At 46.8% G+C, this 18350-nt stretch overlaps 1 long non-coding RNA gene across 8 annotated transcripts; it reads right to left on the bottom strand.

The window, feature by feature from the left end:
* Nucleotides 1-5199: 5199 nt before the first annotated feature.
* On the bottom strand, nucleotides 5200-18163 carry LOC112269513. Of its 8 annotated transcripts, none has more exons than XR_002961371.1 (5): nucleotides 17174-18163; nucleotides 15600-17015; nucleotides 15377-15462; nucleotides 10479-10601; nucleotides 10058-10369 (listed from the first exon to the last, which is right to left on the bottom strand). It is a non-coding gene; the product is annotated as an uncharacterized LOC112269513 (long non-coding RNA). The 8 variants fall into 8 exon arrangements; XR_002961373.1 differs by having other exon boundaries at nucleotides 10479-10598; XR_002961376.1 differs by lacking the exons at nucleotides 10058-10369; nucleotides 10479-10601 and having other exon boundaries at nucleotides 15240-15462; nucleotides 15600-15782; nucleotides 15882-15938; nucleotides 16907-17015.
* Nucleotides 18164-18350: the final 187 nt, after the last annotated feature.

Here is an 18350-nt window from a genome sequence, read left to right as displayed (position 1 = left end):
TCTTTGTGTGGGTGTGAAGACATGAACAACAAGTGTTCATAATCATGTCTCTAAGATTATCTAGTGTGTTGTGGGATGATCACATTTTCCTGATCATGGACTTGGTTGAAAGTCTGTCAATGCATTAGGGTGTATTGTTAGAGTAACAATAGTACCGAACGTACCCAAATATATGATCTTGCTAAGAGACAAACTTTTGATTAATTTAGCAAAGTGAAATATATAGTTATCATTAGCTAAGATTCCTATACTATGAGTGAAGAGGGGGTGACCACAACAATCCCCATGTCTAGGGACCCGGGGTTTCGTAAGGGGGAAGGTACTCGAGGGGCAAGATTTACCCAGGTTCAGGGCCCTTCATGGAAGATAAAACCCCTACTCTTGCCTATATGATTGTTATTCCGGCAAGATGAACAGATTACAGGGTTGCGGCGCAGATTGGATCTGGCGCGGTATGCGATCTAGGGTTGTGTGTCCTATGTCTCTCTCTGTGATTGATTGATCCTCCTTTTTCTCTCCTCCCTCCTGGCTTTATATAGGTAGCCAGGCAGGGTTTACATGAGTCCTAGTAGACTACAAATTGGAGTCCTTGTCTTATGCTCTAAGGATTAGCAGTTTGACTTTCTTTATCCTGATATCTTATTCCGTATTCCCGGGAGGTGAGTCCAGGATTGATGCACCTGATAAGTCGTTGACTTCCCAGGCACCTGATATCCGACTCAGGTGGCACCTGACGTTCGCCTCGAGTGGTCACGTCATATGCGACCTGGGTGGTCACCTGGTATGCGAGCCGGGTGGTCACCTCATATTCCACTCGGGTGGCACCTCATATTCGAGTCCCCAGGCAAAGTTCTTCGAGTCCCCAGGCAGAGTTCTTTGACTCCTCTTCTTTGACGAGGTAGACTCCTTCCTGCACCCGTAGACGGGCCGCACCCGGTAGACCAATCGTGGGGGTCCATCGGGCATCCCCACGTCAGTAGCCCCCGAGTGCCTGGTTGAGTCGAAGACTCCACTAGAGAATCAAACCTGAATCGTCCGAGTCCTCTTTCTGGAAATATCTCGAGTCTTCACAGTGACGGAAAAGTCGCCAACTCGGAAGTGCATCGAGTTGACTCGTTCCGCAGTGTCGGGTGGAGCCTCTTGATAACGTCCGTCTTCTTGTCGGGTGTGCGATCAGCACTCATCGGGTGAGGTCTGTCTTCTTGTCGGGTGCGCGACCAGCTCTCCTGATGGGAGTAACCCCCGAGTCTATGTTTGGCTGCATGCAGTCAGAGCATAGACTCAAGTTGTTCTGAAGCTAACCCCATGTCTTTTATCTTCTGTTGGCTCCCGGAGGAGGAATGTATCGACTCCTGAAGGGGCAGCCAATGATGTAGTTCCTGTATTGCAGCCATATAACGGATGTGGTTAAATAATGTAACAAGAGTGCTATATATAGCAAAATGTACGGAACAAGCTGTTGTTCGGGTTAATTTTGGTTGTGAACCAACAGTCTGTCGACTCGCGGAGTCGGGTATGGCCTGTTGGTAGGCAGTGCTTCGACTCTACGCGACACTTTTGCACCGTACACTATGCCTTTTCGTTAGCCTGATAGCCATTGTCTCTGCTCCTTGCCGACCTGTCAGTTGGTGCTTCAACCGGGTCGGAGTCAAGGGTCGACGTCCGGCGGTCTCAGCTACTCAGGTTGTCGCGTGTAATCTGGTAGTGTAACGCGCGGCGTGATGGGTGTCGAGCATACAAGTAGTTTAAGGAGCGCAGACCCCGAGTATCAGGTGTAGCCGAAGCAGGTTAAAAACATGAAAAAGACAATGTGCCGACGTGTATCAGAGGAACTTGTCTGTGTGATGCTGGCGTAGACGGGGCGCGGACGTAGTCGACGAAGCAGAGTCGAGTGACGGAGTCGACAACATCGTCGAAACCGATGAGGTAGAGTCGATAAGGCACCGGACTCGCCTGATCGGGTGCAGCGATTAGTTTATTGTTTGTTGTTGATGACGAAACGCCAACCCCCGGGTATTTTCATGGTGCAGCCTCCCGAGTGTCGAATGCGTCTGCTACGCGGCACAGCTCCCGAGTGTTGAGTGTGGCTGCGGCGAAGGACATCACGAATGTGTCGAGTGCGTCTGTTCCGCGGCACAGCCCCCGAGTATCGAGTGTGGCTGCGGCGAAAGACAGCCCCCGAGTATAGCCAGAAACAATCGACGCGGCGGACAGAATCGACGCGGCGGACGTAGTCGTGCGGCGCTTGAAGTCGAATTCTTGCGAGTCGCTTGTGGAGGTGTGTTGAAGTAGAAGTCTGGCGAGTCGCTCATGGTGTAGTCGATGTTGCAGATTGGTCTTTGTGTCGACTCGCAAATCGACGAAATAGGTTTTAGGTCCGAATCCGCGATTTGAATTCGCGAGCTCGCAGAGATCCAAAAACGTGTCGCGGTGCGCGAGCCGCTGACGGAGATCTAACCGTTGGAATTGGCTCAAACTTGACGGGGTGGTGCGGGATTGTATTCCGCACGTTTTCAACGGTGTGATCTTCGAATTGATGTCCGAGTCGACCGTAAGAATTATTTTTGCAAAGTCGCGCGGAGTTCCGTCTGATTCTGACAGGGCTTCAGTGTTCGAGTCATCCACGGAGATCTAACCGTTGCAATTCGCCGAATCTTTTTGCAGCTGATAGATAATTTGATTTCGCAACTTTTCAGCGAAGGAATTGTCCAGATGAGTTCCGAGTCGCCATCGGTGACGTCCGCAATACGGACGTTGCTGCTGTCCTGCAACCTGCGCGTGAGGGACGACGCCGATATAGATGATGAAGCTGGCGGAGTTAGATCTACGCTACCGTCCAGAGCGTCGAAGGCCGTGCGCGATGCCGAAGAGTGCTCGGTGAAGTTGACAGACTCAAGACGAATCGAGCCCGCCCTGATCGGCGAGTCGCCGCTTGCAGCATATGAGGCCGAAGAAGCCTCGATTCCAACGCCCCAGATCCCCACGGACGGCGCCAATGAAGAGGGCATGGCCTCAACAATCCCCATGTCTAGGGACCCGGGGTTTCATAAGGGGGAAGGCGCTGGTGGACTACTCGGCTTGACAGGACTCGAGGGGCAAGATTTACCCAGGTTCAGGGCCCTTCGTGGAAGGTAAAACCCCTACTCCTGCCTGTATGATTGTTATTCCGGCGAGATGAACAGATTACAGGGTTGCGGCGCAGATTGGATCTGGCGCAGTATGCGATCTAGGGTTGTGTGTCCTATGTGTCTCTCTCTGTGATTGATTGATCCTCCTTTTTCTCTCCTCCCTCCTGGCTTTATATAGGTAGCCAGGCAGGGTTTACATGAGTCCTAGTAGACTACAAATTGGAGTCCTTGTCTTGTGCTCCAAGGATTAGCAGTTTGACTTTCTTTATCCTGATATCTTATTCTATATTCCGGAGAGGTGAGTCCAGGATTGATGCACCTGATAAGTCGTTGACTTCCTAGGCACCTGATATCCGACTCAGGTGGCACCTGACGTTTGCCTCGGATGGTCACGTCATATGCGACCCGGGTGGTCACCTGGTATGCGATCCGGGTGGTCACCTCATATTGCACGCGGGTGGCACCTCATATTCGAGTCCCCAGGCAGAGTTCTTTGACTCCCCTTCTTTGACGAGGTAGACTCCTTCCTGCACTCGTAGACGGGCCGCACCCGGTAGACCAATCGTGGGGGGTCCATCGGACATCCCCACGTCAGTAGCCCCCGAGTGCCTGGTTGAGTCGAAGACTCCACGAGAGAATCAAACCTGAATCGTCCGAGTACTCTTCCTGGTATGCGACCCGGGTGGCACCTCATATTCGAGTGCCCATGCAAAATTCTTCGAGTCCCCGGGCAGAGTTCTTTGACTCCCAAGGCAGAGTTCTTTGACTCCCCTTCTTTGACGAGGTAGACTCATTCCTGCACCGGTAGACGGGCCGCACCCGGTAGACCAATCGTGGGGGGTCCATCGGGCATCCCCACGTCAATGAGAATATCTAGTGACCGCTTGTTCAACGGTTGTGCTTTGATTGTCATCAAACGTCCAGCCGTAAAAGGGGATTATAAAGGTGATTTTGGGCATGACCTAGAATAAGTAAAGGAACTGAGATCGTTCAAGAATAGTACTCAACTCCTCCAGACGACGGAGAGATACATCCTCTGGGCCCTCTCAGTATCACCAATGTCATATTGTCTGGCCAGACATAGTGTGATTTATCAGAGGGACATCGAATATATGAGTGAGAAAAGAGAGTGTTATCGGTACGAGTTTCATATGTGTTATGATCAAAGAGTTTGATCAGATTAGAGCACATTGTCTCACCTCGTGATAACATTGGTATCGTGTAGTTGAGGGGATAAGCTTAATGAGTAACTATAGGTTCCCTCGTACTTCATGGACACACATGAGCTATCATGGGCGTCCACGGCTCCGCTGTTAGTTATTGTTCGGTAAGCTCCCGAACATGTCTGTGTGTTGCTGAACCTTTACGGGTCACATGCTTAATCCGTTCTAACCTTTAATTGAGAGTATAAAGATGTTGCTAGTGGTTTTATGAATGTTTGATATCGATACGATGTCGCAGAAACAAATCCGGTGTCATTCGGAGCTGTTTCGGGAAAGTTACTATGAGGGAGAAATAATGTCGGATGATGACAGAATTTAATATGAGAAAAATATGAGGACATGAGATGTCCCGAGATATTAGAAATATGTTTCTAACATCAGTAGGTAAGGTTGATGATTTTACTTATAGGGTTCATATAGTTCCGAAGGAGTTTCGGGCGAAAACCGAGAAAGGGGTAAGTGCCAAGGGGGGGGGGGGGGCAGAATTGCCCCCTTGGCCGAACCCACTTTGTGGGGGCTGGCAGGTGGGCCCCAGGGCTTCACAATGCGGATTGGCATCCCACCCTACACGTTCCTTATTTTGGTTGAGAGAGAAAAAGGAAAAACCAAAGGAAAGGGAAAGGGGAAGGAGGAGGTGGAGTTGGACTCCCATGGGAGTCCAATCCGGCTCGCACTAGGAGGGGTGGTGCGGCCACCTCCTTGGTGCGGATTTGGGGGGAACACCTTCCCCAAGGCAGGTGGTCCTCTCCTCCCACTATATAAAGGAGCCCAAGCCCTTGAGGCAAAACACATCAAATCAATTGGCTCTCAAGCCTCTCTCTCTCTCTTTCTCTAGAGGGATTATAGCCTCTAATTAGAGCTTCTAATTAGAGACCTGTAATCATTTTAGGGTTTTGTCTAATTGGGTTTTGAGGTGTCCTCTCCTGATTAGACCTAGCCTTAGTTGCTAGTTGCTCTCTCATGTGTTGAGGATTTCCAGATTCATGTAGCTCTAATCACAGTTGATTAGTGCTACCACTTTAGCAACGCCGAAAGGCTGTCTCTCTTCGTCGGTGCCGAGTCATGGACGGCGGATCGCTGGCGGGTTGACACGAGCGTACGTGTGCATGATGCCTGCAAGTGCACAGGTTCGTTAAAGCACAATTTCGTGGAAGTCTCCCATTTTATATCGTTCCCAGGGAGAGCACTATTGGTTGGCACTACCAGTTCCGCAACTATGGTGTCAAACACACCCAAACCGTAGTCTGAAAATAGCATGTTCTATAAGTTGCTAGAATAACAATAATAAAAGTGTGGTTTAAAGTAACTAACAAGAACAAAAGTAAACTAAATAAAGTAAAACAAAACTGAAAATGAAATGATAAGAACTCAACAAGGGACGCTACAGGGGAGTCTGAAATCACTACTAGTACTCATACTAAGGATGTGTTTGGTTGAGCTGTAGATTCCTGAAAATCAGCTGTGAAAAATCAGCCGTGGAAAAGCTGCTGTGAGCTGAGAACTGTGGGAAAGTTAGAAGTTGTTTGGTTGTAACAACTGTCAACTGTGGATTCCATAGAAAATGTCTCTAATGCCCCTGAGGCAGTAAACTAATATTTATATGCTAATTAATCGCAGAACAACGATTTGTATACTAATAAACATGTAAATTACCATTTCGAGAAGGAATTTTTCATTTCTTAATATTCTACATATATAGGTTAGAAAGTGATGTCATGATATTACCGTAAAAGACATTTGCCGCAGAGCAATTAATTAATCTGCTTGTATTAATCCTCAAATCCGTTAATTTATAGTAACAGGCAGGGGATCCATTGCTGCTGCTACATCGATCCATCCATCGGCAATACTCCAAGAGTAGTAATACTAGCATGCACACAGCTCAGCATCGATCCATACGTATGTCAATCGCGTCTCTCGGAATCAATTAGCTTGTGGTGCATGGCGTGAAATCACAGGGCAGCTTGTTCCGCCCCGCCGCCGCCCCCGTTGGCCCGCCGGAAGCGTGCCCCTTCGATGAGCACCCTCTGCGTCGAGCTCAGGAGCGCGCCGTTCATGTGGTCGATCACGCTCGCCGTCGTCGGGTACAGGAACGGCCCGCCGGGGATGTTGTAGTAGGCGTTGAGCAGCGCCGCCGTCGCCTCCCGATTCCTCCTGCCGCGAGCACCTCAAGGACGAGGCGAAGCCAACCCCTTGGTCGATGGCTCGCTCCGAAGCCCTCCTCGCCGGAATTTGGCGCGTCTTCCCCAAGTCCGGCCATCGGCCGCCGTGCTGGTTCTTCGCGTAGGGTAAAACTCCTCTCAATTCCTTTGCACTACTCGATCTACTCCCTCCCATGAGCATATCCCCTCCACCAATTTGGTTGCTCCGCCGTCAGAGCCTCCTCGCCACGGTGAACGGCCGCCGCCGCCATCGGATCGCGTTGCTGCCAGCCTTGACGCCGCCCCTGCGCAAACCAAGACCACTCTCGGAACCCGAGAGGTGCCGGTTCCATTTTTTCCAAGATCCCGCTGGCAGCCCTTCTCCATCACCGGCGAGCTCGAGCACCCTACCATGCTCCTCTGTTTCTCTGTCTTCCTCCTCTGTTGTCGATTTCAGCGGAGGGCCGATCAATCGAGGAGGGGAAAGGAGCGGCAGGCTGGTGGGGTTTGATTTCCTGCCGGCGCACCACCGGAGGCCGTCGGGGTTGGCCGGCCAGGCGGAACCCTAGCCTGGCCGCCTTGCCTGGTTCTAAGGAGAAAGCGGTGAGGAAAAGAACGCACGGGATGAGGGAGAGTCGGACTGGAGGAGAAAAGAAAAGGAAAGCAACCGGTCAATTTCCACTTACCGGTGGCATTGGTGGGTAATTATCAAGTCTTTTGTCTGGACAACGCAGTGAAATCTGCTGTGGAAGCAACTTTCACTTTGCACTGAAATAATCTGGTGATTTTGCAGAATCTATATGGGATTGAACCTCTTTGGTTTAGATTTTAGCTTCCACGTAGTGAATCTGTCTCAGGAATCTTAACCAAACACAGCCTAAAGATTGGAAAATTCGTTCTTCTTCAATAATATATTGTGTAAGGGCGGAGCTCCGTGTATTAGTGTGCCCCGAGTGCCTCTGAGCAACACACTACCCACAACCACTACGTAGCCCAGATGATAAGCGATACGCCTACTGGCACTAGTGATTACTCCAGGGTCTCCCCGTGGATGCGGTAGAAGTTCTGTGAGTTCTCCGTTACTCCCATGTTGGAGATTAGCAAAAAGGAGGAGCGACCTACTGTCATTGTCATACTCACTCTTGTCAGTCTGCTGCAAACCAACACAAACAACCAACTCATGACCCGTAGGCAATATATTATGAGGTGCACAACTCACAATAGCATGAGGATTGTTACTGCACAATAGATAGTTCAAGACAAACAAATAACCGCTCATATAATAGAAACTAGGGTTCATTCATATCCCCAATCAAACAACTCTTCGCGTACCCCCGTCACTTTATGGGCCTGGCCCAGCTTTTTCGCAGGAGACGAAGATGAGGCGCCGACGGCCAGAACAAGCTCGCCGGGGACGGAGACGAGGCACCGACGGCAGGGACAAACTCGCCGGAGACGGGGACGACGCGGCTGGCCGCGACGTCGCCGGTGGAGGAGAGGAAGAGACTTAACTTGGGGGGTCAGGTGCGGGGGGTCACCGGCGACGAACTTAGGGTTCTGGGTGCAGGGGGGTTTAGAGGGAGGTCTGGGCGGCGGCGGACCGGCGGTGGGCGGAGGTTGGAGGAGGGCGGTGCGGTGAGACGCCGCGTGAGCGGCGTTGGCCGCGGGTGGCGGGGGAAGGCGGCCTGGCCGGCGGCAGCAGCGGGGGAGGGAGGTGAGCAGAGGAAGAAGATGATGGACGATGGACGATGGCGCTGTGCTGGGCTCGGCCCATGTTGAAGCTGCTGCAGGCGGGAGCGAGTTGGTTCCGCGTGGGTCGGCAAATAGGACCCCCCTCGTTCTGGTTTCCCTCGACCGTACGAGTAAATCGGCCGCTGCTCTAATGGCGACGCCACAAAGTTCCTCCGCCTTCACATATGCATAGCTAGCAGGGACTTGGGGGCCCCTTACTTCCGGGGGCCCTGCTCGAGATGCCACCTCCCCTGCGCGATGTCACCGTTCCATGCCACGACGCCTGACCTGCGCCCCTGTCGTCTTGCTTCCTCTGGCGCCTGCTCGACGGCCGATGCGCTGACCACCGACGTCCTCCGCCCATCCGCGTCCCTGGTGGCTTCCCCAATGGCGGCCTCACCCCGTGATACGGCCTTTCCACCATGGTCCTCGAAGGCTCCGCCCTACCGAGCTTGCTACCCCAGCTAGCCACGACTACCGCCTGCCGATGCCGCCTCCCTACCTGGCCCATGATGCAGCCTACTCCACCCACGATGTCCCCTTACTAACGAGGAAGGGTGACACCTAGGCCGAACTTCAGGTGTTCCTCATCTGCATGATCCAATTTTGAGCGATGCATTTTTTGTGTCCAATCAGAGTTGGTGTGTCGTATACTGTTGGTGAGCTATTTTGGAAAGCAAGCAATTATGCGAACATCACGACAAGTTTAATTCATGTTTCCATTGATTTTATTGTTTATTGTACTTGATATGGTTCTGTTTCAGGATTTTTCTTTTTATTGTACAGCGAATTTGAGATCAGGAGACCTCTAAATCCTTCTAATCGAAGTTTTGCTTTCTGTTCATGACAAGGTTTTTGTGTCATATACCTTTGTATGTTAGTGCCATTATCCAATGACAGGTTTTCTATGTCATAGAAACCTTCATATTAGTGCCATTCATTCACAATTTAGGTAATCTGTCATGCTACTGCACAGCGATCTCTACTGACATATTCGATTTGTAATCATATGCTTTTTATGTTAAAATATGTCAAGTCCTAAGGGAGAGATCAGGAGCTGTCTTAGAGCATCAACCACTGATGAACTTGATCCTGCAACATATGCAGAGGCATGAGAAATTTAAAAGGATTTGCTCACCTGGTGTGAAACTCTATTAGTTCTTATTATTCCGTAAGTAGAAGATCCATGGTTTGGCACCTCGGTATTTTTAAAACCAGAGTATTACAAAACCAAAGTATTTCATTGCCAGGCAAACAAAGGCCTAGTTTGGCACCTCGGTATTTTAAAAAATAGAGTATTGTAAAACCATATTATTTCGTTGACAGGCTAAGCAATACTTCAGTTTTGGAAAATAGTTTAGTTTAGAAAAAAGAGGGTGAGACCTCTTTCTCAAATACTTCAAAAAAAACTACACTTTTAGAGCATACTTCAGTTTTAAAACCACATTATTTCTATGACCCAAACATGTTAAAGTATTCAATACTTCAGTATTTTTAGAAACCGAAGTATTCCATGTATACTTCAAAAATATTGTGATGCCAAACGGGGCCAAATACTTCAGTTTTGCAGAATACTTCAGTTTAGAAAAAACAGGTAGAGACTGAAGTTTTCAATAAGGCAAAAAAACTGTAGTTTTGGAGAATACTTCAGTTTTTAAAACAAAGTATTTATTGGACCCAAACACCTTAAAGTATTCCATACTTCATTATTTCAGAAAACTGAAATATTCTGAGAATACTTCAAAAATACGGTGCTCCCAAATGGGGCCTAAGTAATTAAATTGTAGATCGCTGAACAAATTAAGCATCCTGCGAAATAATAGACTATGCAAAATTGTCACGAAGGTAGTTCTCACATAAGATTTTTTGATTTGAAAGTAACAAAAATGCTTGATATACTTTTACAGCAGGAAAATAGTTAATTATTCTATCCATACAGATCAAGAATCACATCTCCATTATCAGATGGATATCGCATGTTAGAACGGTGTGTGAGCAAGAGCGCCCCGTACGTGATTAGTATGTACAAGATCTCCGGGTGCAGGTTTAACTGACACTACAGGAATGGCGCTCTGCGCCGACGGCCACCGGCTACGCCGACGGCTTTTTGTCGGGGCTTTCCCAGGAAACGAATCCAGAGTCAATGCTGAAGAACACAGAACCCTCTATTAATATTCTGCCACATACTGAGCCCAAGCCCCATAGTGATACAGGCTCCCATACTGATAGAGACTCCTCGAGTGAATCAGACACACCTGATGATAGAGACTCCTATAGTGAAAGAGACTCCTCGCCTAGTGATACTCGCCCCTCCAATATAATAATTGTAAACGATAATGATACGGAGCCCCCTTATTGGTTTTGATACCTTCCTTCTGCTGCCACAGAAAGAAGACCAACCAATATTAGTACTAAGTTCGGAGAACCACTTGGAATATCATTCGGCGTAGTTCTGTATTTTCCTACGCCGAGGGCAATGCCCTCGGCGTAGCTCTGTTTTTTTTTTTTGACTTACTCACCGTTTTGAGCATAACTTTTGCATTCGAATTCGGATTTTTATGTTCTTTAGCTCGTTTCGAAGAGGAGGAGGAGATCTACATCATAATACACATTGTTCATGCTATATTCTTCAAAAATTTCCATGAGCAAGGACGGAACCAACAATAAAGGGTGAAGACCGTCGATGAAAGGGCGAACCGGAGGGAATCTTGTGAAGAGTTCTGGTATAAATTTGTTTTGGGTGTTCCTATGGGCTACCCTAACACAACCAAGCAAAAAGTTGCACTTTGCTACCCTCCTTTGACGCCGGTACCGGGTGTAGACGTATAAGCTGGGCTTTTCTCCAGCGGGGCTAGGGTTTCGCCGGAGAGGGGCTACGGAGCGTCTGAATCCAACCAAAAGTTAGGTGGTGCCATACCAAGTGTGTACAAGTGTGTTTTGGGTTGTATATGTCCAAGATTCCACTCCGGGGTGTTAGCGGGTTCACTGTCATCAATTTCTCTCTAGTGAGTTTCTGGACTTATAGCTGGAATCTCCCACTTCGGACGAATCAGAGGGAATCTTGTGAAGAGTCGGGGTATAACTTTGTTTTGGGTGTTCCTAGGGGCTACCCTAACACAACCAAGCAAAAAAGTTGCACTTTGCTACCCTCTTTTGACGCCGGTACCGGGTGTAGACGTATAAGCTGGGCTTTTCTCCAGCGGGGCTAGGGTTTCGCTGGAAAGGGGCTACCGAGCGTCGAAATCCAACCAAAAACTAGCTGGTGCCATACCAAGTGTGTACAAGTGTGTTATGGTTTTTCAATTCCATTGTGCTCCACTATGCCAAATCTTGGCCCACTCTAACATGGTTTGTTCATTTGGTGCCCAAGTTTGGCCTGTTTCGACACCTAATTTGCCTGGGGGTGACCCTATACTACACACCCAACTCCCCAAACCTAGGTCTATGTTTGTTTGCAATGCCATTATGCTCCACTGTGCCAAATCTTGGACCATTCCAACATGGTTTGATCATTAGGTGCCCAAGTTTGGCCTGTTTACCCAGAAACCCTATTTTCGACACCTAATTTTTCTGGGTGTGACCCTCTACCACACACCCAAGACCCCAAACCCAGGGCTATGTTGGTTTGCAATGCCATGGTACCCCACTGTGCTAAATCTTGGCCCATTCCAACATGGTTTGATCATTTGGTGACCAAGTTTGGCATGTTTCCTCTAGAAACCCTAGTTTCGACACCTAATTTGCCCAGGGGTGACCCTATACCACACACTCAACACCCCACTTAGTAAAGCCTATACATGATGGAAAAGATGATATGGATGTCATATTTGGATTCCTCTCATTTTTCTAATTGATTTAGACATTATTTGTTAAATTTTGATTTACGGATTTGTAGATATGAATTATTCAATATTAATTGGAAAAAGACAAAAAAACGTTAATTATTATTTGAATTCAAGATTATTTGAAATCGAGATTATTATTACTTATTCATTTTTTACTTAAATAATTATTTGGATTCACAAAATAAAGGCGTGTGACATCATGGTCCAAGGGTTAAAAGGATTGATAGGATACTATTATCAACAAAGCATCCGTTGTTTCTAGGTCCCTCATAGGGAATGAATTAAGAAGGTAAGCGTGCTGGGGCTGGAGCCATCTGAGGAATTTAAATTGAAATTAAGAATGCTTAGAGATAAAGATAAATATGTCTCTAGTGTGATTAATCAGTTAAACAATTCAAATAATAAAAATTTAGGAAAAATATTTTAGAAAAAAAATTGGAAAAAAAATTCTGGCCTATTCTAGGCTGACGGCATCAGGGCTACGCCGACAGCTTGTTACGCCGAGGGAGCTATGCCGCCGGCAATCTGGGCTCTGCCGACGGCTTAGAAGCCGTCGACGTAGCGGGCTGTTGCCGTAGTGTGATGGTTAACTGAATACGAAGTTCATCATGATTAATGTGTAATTATGAGAACTTATTTTTTATTCGAATTGCAGTGATCAGACCTGATTTTAGGTTTTGCGGCAACTGTGTAGTAGGACGCTGATGTTACAAGCTTTGTTCGTCGTGGGCGTGGGTGAGGTAGTGTCGTCAAGTCGGCTAGGGCTGAGCGCCGATGTCGCAGGCAAATGAATCTGGATAGTTTGATGGAGGGTCAAGTGCTCATTCACTTTAAGCTTCACATATCAGTAGTGGAGATATGGATAAGTCATTTTTTCCCTTGGGCACGAGTGCTCCCTTCGTTTTTAAATATTCGAAAAAAAATAGAACTAATTCTTGATGTAGTCCATGATGTATTCTACAAACGTGTAAAATCACAACCCGACATTCTTTTTATTATGGGCTACACAAAAATGACAAAATCTTAAAATATTTGGAGATTTGAAACACTATACTCAAATATGTACATTTGTCATTTTTGTGTAGCTCAAAATACAAATATTTCAAATTGAAATTTTCCACTTTCATAGAACACATCATTGAGAACACTCGGGGTTTTTTTTCACGTTTTTCTAAAACTTTGAAATATGTTTTTTTTTAAATACAGGAAGAACTGGTGCCAATGTGCAGGAAATATCCACTCGTACCTTTGACGCTGTAGGACACCAACGATGGTTTCATGTTTTTTAAACATATGATGGCAAGGAAGCGTGCAATTGTGGACTGCTAGGCTACTACTTCACAGGTTCAGTATCACACAAATGATCATGGAGATTGTCGTTTCTTGGTGTGACCTGAAAGATTAGGATTTCCTAATTGAGAATATATATGCCAATTTATGTAGGTTTAGAGGACTTGAACGAAGCATGCGACAAGGGAAGCATAGGAAAAGCTTCACCATTAGAACTACAAGTGTCATTGACCACAACGTTGATCAGCCTGCCTATAAGAGATCTGATCAGAAGTCAAATATTTGTAAATACTTTTTTTTTGTGAGATGAGCTAGCAGAACTGGTAGATAACAATGTGATAGCATCTTTTGATTAGTTCATTAAGTTACTTGTGTGCCTTTTTTTTGGTAAATTTAACTCATTTTCTATGTGTATGTTAATAACCATGTGTCATGCTTTTGCATGTAACTTTGTACAAATGTTTCCTAATTTTTTTTCTTGTTCCGCATAATGCTGCCATGACAACCACAATGATGTTGCATGTTGACCAAACCACTTTGGTGACCTAACTACGGCACCGAGCGCAGGTCCGAGGTCCCCACCTCCTCCGGCCGCCGAAGCGGTAAGTAGAGGAGGTGGGGACCCGTTGAGTTCCGGCCGATGATGGTGGAGATGGGAAGATAAAGGCGGCAGCTAGCTTTGAACCCTAGATCACTTTTCCTAAGCCTCCACGGGGGGAAACGTTTCACCAACTTACGGTGTGTTGAGAGTTTTTGGGTACTTATCAAGACGTGCATTGTGTTTTAAGCACTTGGTGTATGAACTGTAACATTGCAGTTGCTTGAGATCTAGAAAAAATTAGTCAGGTTAGTTGTGCCATTTTGAATCCAACAGGAGGTACAAAATTTGGTGAACATCTTAGTGAATGTTCACAAAACTAATAACCAATTTGGTATAACATGGTTTTCTGTTTTGCACATTCTATTTCTCAAGGTCATCAACACATGCCCATGTTGTGTTCTTGCTTGTGACATGTAACTATGCAGTTGCTTGAGCTTCTGAATATGTTTGATGGTTTCTTAACGAGTAGTAGTAACTAATTAGCTTTTGCTTTGTCTTCACGAGTTAAAAAACGTTGTATTAGCTGAGTTGAACAACATTGTATTAGCTAATGAGTTGAACAACACTATATTGGATGGCGCTCTTTGATCTTCGGATTGGTAACATGAGTTTATATTGTTTGTTTCCATCAACATCAGTTTCAAATATGCTATCAAATTATGCGCTTATATGAATTTTAAATATATTGATCAATAGTGGGCGTCGTGCATTGCCCGGGCATGCTTACTAGTTGTTCTCAAGGAATAATTCTCTTGCTGTACGTAAGAAAACATAATTTTCAGCCCAAAAGCAGCGAGATCTGAATTATTTTTTCTGGCTCATTCACTATAAGCTTCACATATCAGTAGTGGAGATATGGAATACCTTTGCAGAAAGTCATTTTTGCCCTTGGGCACGAGTGCTCCCTTCGTTTTTAAATATTCGAAAAAAAATAGAACTAATTCTTGATGTAGTCCATGATGTATTCTACAAACGTGTAAAATCACAACCCGACGTTCTTTTTATTATGGGCTACACAAAAATGACAAAATCTTAAAATATTTGGAGATTTGAAACACTATACTCAAATATGTACATTTGTCATTTTTGTGTAGCTCAAAATACAAATATTTCAAATTGAAATTTTCCACGTTCATAGAACACATCATTGAGAACACTCGGCTTTTTTTTCACGTTTTTCTAAAACTTTGAAATATGGTTTTTTTTTTTAAATACAGGGAGAACTGGTGCCAATGTGCAGGAAATATCCACTCGTACCTTTGACGCTGTAGGACACTAACGATGGTTTCATGTTTTTTTAGGAGGCACTGGTACACGTGTTGTAGCTAGACAAAACATCCTGCGTGACTATGTCAGCCTGCTTACAGCTTAGCTAATACGCGCTAGAAAGCCTCATGGAGTGTTGCTTGTTTGTTACCTTCAACAGGACGACTTTGAAGCTTGTTTCTTGTCGGATTGTTTGCCCATGACCTAGTCGAACGCCTTTATCATTGTCTTCCAGTTCTACGTTTTTAGATGGGGAAAAAAAGAATGGTTAACACTTAGCAGGCGTGACTACTATGAAATACAGGTGTTGCTGCAAACCTGGCATGCATATGTCCTTACATGTGAAAAACAAGATCGTTCTTGCATGGCCGTACCTTGCGAGGGAACATTTCGTTGGTGATCTCCCTATGACGCAACAGCTGCGTGATGATGAAGCTGAAATCTTCGTTTGGTGAGCGCGCGAAGCTTGGATCGTTGTTCCTGTCTGCTCGAGGCACTAACTGACCGTACTGGGCGCATATCACGTTATCAATAACCAGCCACTGAAGACAGCGAACCTAATAAAACATCAACAGCAAAGGAACAGAAGGCCCGTCAACCAGCAACTGGAACACCAAAAGGCCCGTCATATTGACAAAACTGACAAGCGGAATTACCAGAAAAAAGCGGCGCTCAAGAATTGAAAACAAAAATCGATACCAAACAAAACGGTCCTGCACTCATTAAAACCAAAAAGATACATATCATCCAGTAAAACCATATACCAGACAAACTTAAGTACAGAATAGGCACACGACGGCAAAAGATTACAACACACGAAGCATAGCAGTCATACATGATACATCAAACAAAGACTACAGCCCTGCCAAAAGGAAACTAAAAACTACAGGCTAGCTAGTCCCTGACTGCATCTAGCACCTCCCTATACACTATATTCCTAGTCTCATTGTCACAAGAACCATCTTCTTCAGCTATAAGAACCTTAAGGCCCTCAGGAGAGGTAACTCGAAAAAACAGCCCCATAAAGTTGACCATGTGTAAAAAACTGGGTTCTGTAGATAGATGATTCCAACTTTCTTCAATGTCGGACCCTGGCTTTTATCGATAGTAAGTAGTAAATGCATAGCATACTCAAAAGGGAACTGTCGGCGCTGCAAGACAAATGGCCACTTCCGATCATTCACACTCAAAACTATTCTCGGAATGCAAACCAACTGCGCAATAGCTAAACCAGTCATCACAGTAACCACAAGCACACAATCGGCTAGCCTGGTAATCAACAGCCTTGTACCATTACACAGTCCCATTCCCTGATTCAGATTCCTTATTAAAATAACAGGCATGCCAACCTTGAGTACCACGGGATGATCCGGATAATTCGGTGGTATGATAGCATTGAGGATATCCTCTGTATACAAAACATCTACATTCGGAATCTGTTCTGACCCCGCGTCGACCTTATCCGCACTCAAATACTACCGACTTTCAGATGGAACTCTAGCAGCAACACACTCGTTGATAGCATCAACAACAGTATTTGTTGGGCATACAATAGCCTTTGCAGCCAAGTACTCAAGACAGGAATAGGAGCTAGCAAAACCATCATAGATACAATCTATCAAAGCATCAAACCTATCATTACTAAGCCAATCATGTCAAACAAAACTGCAAGTCAAATTACCAATCAAAGGAGCAGGAAGACACAAATCTGTACAAAGCTGTCCATCCTGAGCAGCGAGATGCTATAGCGCCTGAGAAGTAGGAGCGAGTTGACCAGTCCGTCGTGCAGTCTGATTTCGCCAAACAGTGCCAGTACACCAACAAACAAATTAGGAAACTTTAAGCAGGCATTGCAGGGCAGGGGCATCAAGCATAATCTAGCACTGTATTATCTGCATAATCCAGACCAAGATGCAAAATTAGGAGCCAAACAGAAGAGAGTCAGTACCATGAGCCAGGCAGGATGGTGTCGGTCTTTGACTCCTGAGAGAGTGTTTCACCTAATCAAAGATGATGTTTCCCTCATCAGAGAGGTGTTTTGGGAGTAATCCATTAGTTTCTTTCGGTAGGTAGTCACCGAAGGGAATCTATCCCCTTCTTTGACTCGTGGTTGTAAATTGTCCTGGTTCTCCTCTTCTAATAATGAAATGGGAGAGATATCGACGGCAAGGCCGACAGCGGGGATACACCACCGACGCGAGCACCGACAGCAACCCCACCGCCAGCGACCCGGCTGGTCATCGACGGGCGCCTTTGACCCAGGCGGCGATACAAATAGCGACTAGCTGCCTCCATCGGAGCCTTGGTGAGGTGTCTGCCTCCGGTGGCGGGGACAGGCTTGGTCGCCCCGGCAGCGGGAGGAGGCGAAGGGGCAGAAGTGGCGGGAGAGCGCGTCCTGGAGGACACAGCAGGTGGTGCGTCGCAGGCCGTAGGACGAGGCCAGGCTCTGCGCCACGTAGCCGGAGTGGGAGACGGTGATGCGCGTATCGCCATCGTCACCCTCGGAAAACTTCAATCTTGGCGGCTGGGATCCTCACGGGACGCGGCCGAGCATTTCCTCCGCGGCCATCCATGGCGGCCAGTACCTAAGCACAGATCTCGCGAGGGTCGTCAGGCTGATACGGCTCGCCGAAGGAAGGGTAGATTGGACCGAGAAGGAGGCGGACGCAGGGGGGAGTGTACAGGTCTCCGGCGACAAGGTCAACGGAGGAGCAGGCAAGGCGGGAGCAGGTGGGAGTTGGGGATGGATGGTGGAAGGAGGGGCGGTCAGCGGCGAAAAGTCGTCGTACCACCTGGGTCCTGGGGCCTGGGCACCTGTGAGACCGTTTTTGAAAGAAAAATCGAAAAATCGTACTCCACTTTTGTATCCAAAAAATTCTGCTAAAAAGTGTGCGTCTAGCTAATTGCCAGACTCGATTTCGCCAGATCCATCGTGTAGCTTGCTGAAAATGAAGAACATAAAAAAGGGGATTTTCTGGGCTGGGGTGCTGTGCCGCTGCACTTAGGCGATTCTGAAGACAAGCAGCCAAGCAGGGTCTTGATAGATGAATATGCTCTGACTTGGTTCAGTTGTGAGGCTACGACCAGAAAGCACCTGGCCGCATTGGATCCAAATGTTGTTTGTG

Source organism: Brachypodium distachyon, chromosome 5 (assembly GCF_000005505.3).
Source record: "Brachypodium distachyon strain Bd21 chromosome 5, Brachypodium_distachyon_v3.0, whole genome shotgun sequence".
In the NCBI taxonomy this organism is placed as follows: domain Eukaryota; kingdom Viridiplantae; phylum Streptophyta; class Magnoliopsida; order Poales; family Poaceae; genus Brachypodium; species Brachypodium distachyon.
The sequence above is the reverse complement of the archived record's forward strand: the minus strand, read 5'-3'. Positions and strand labels throughout refer to the sequence as shown.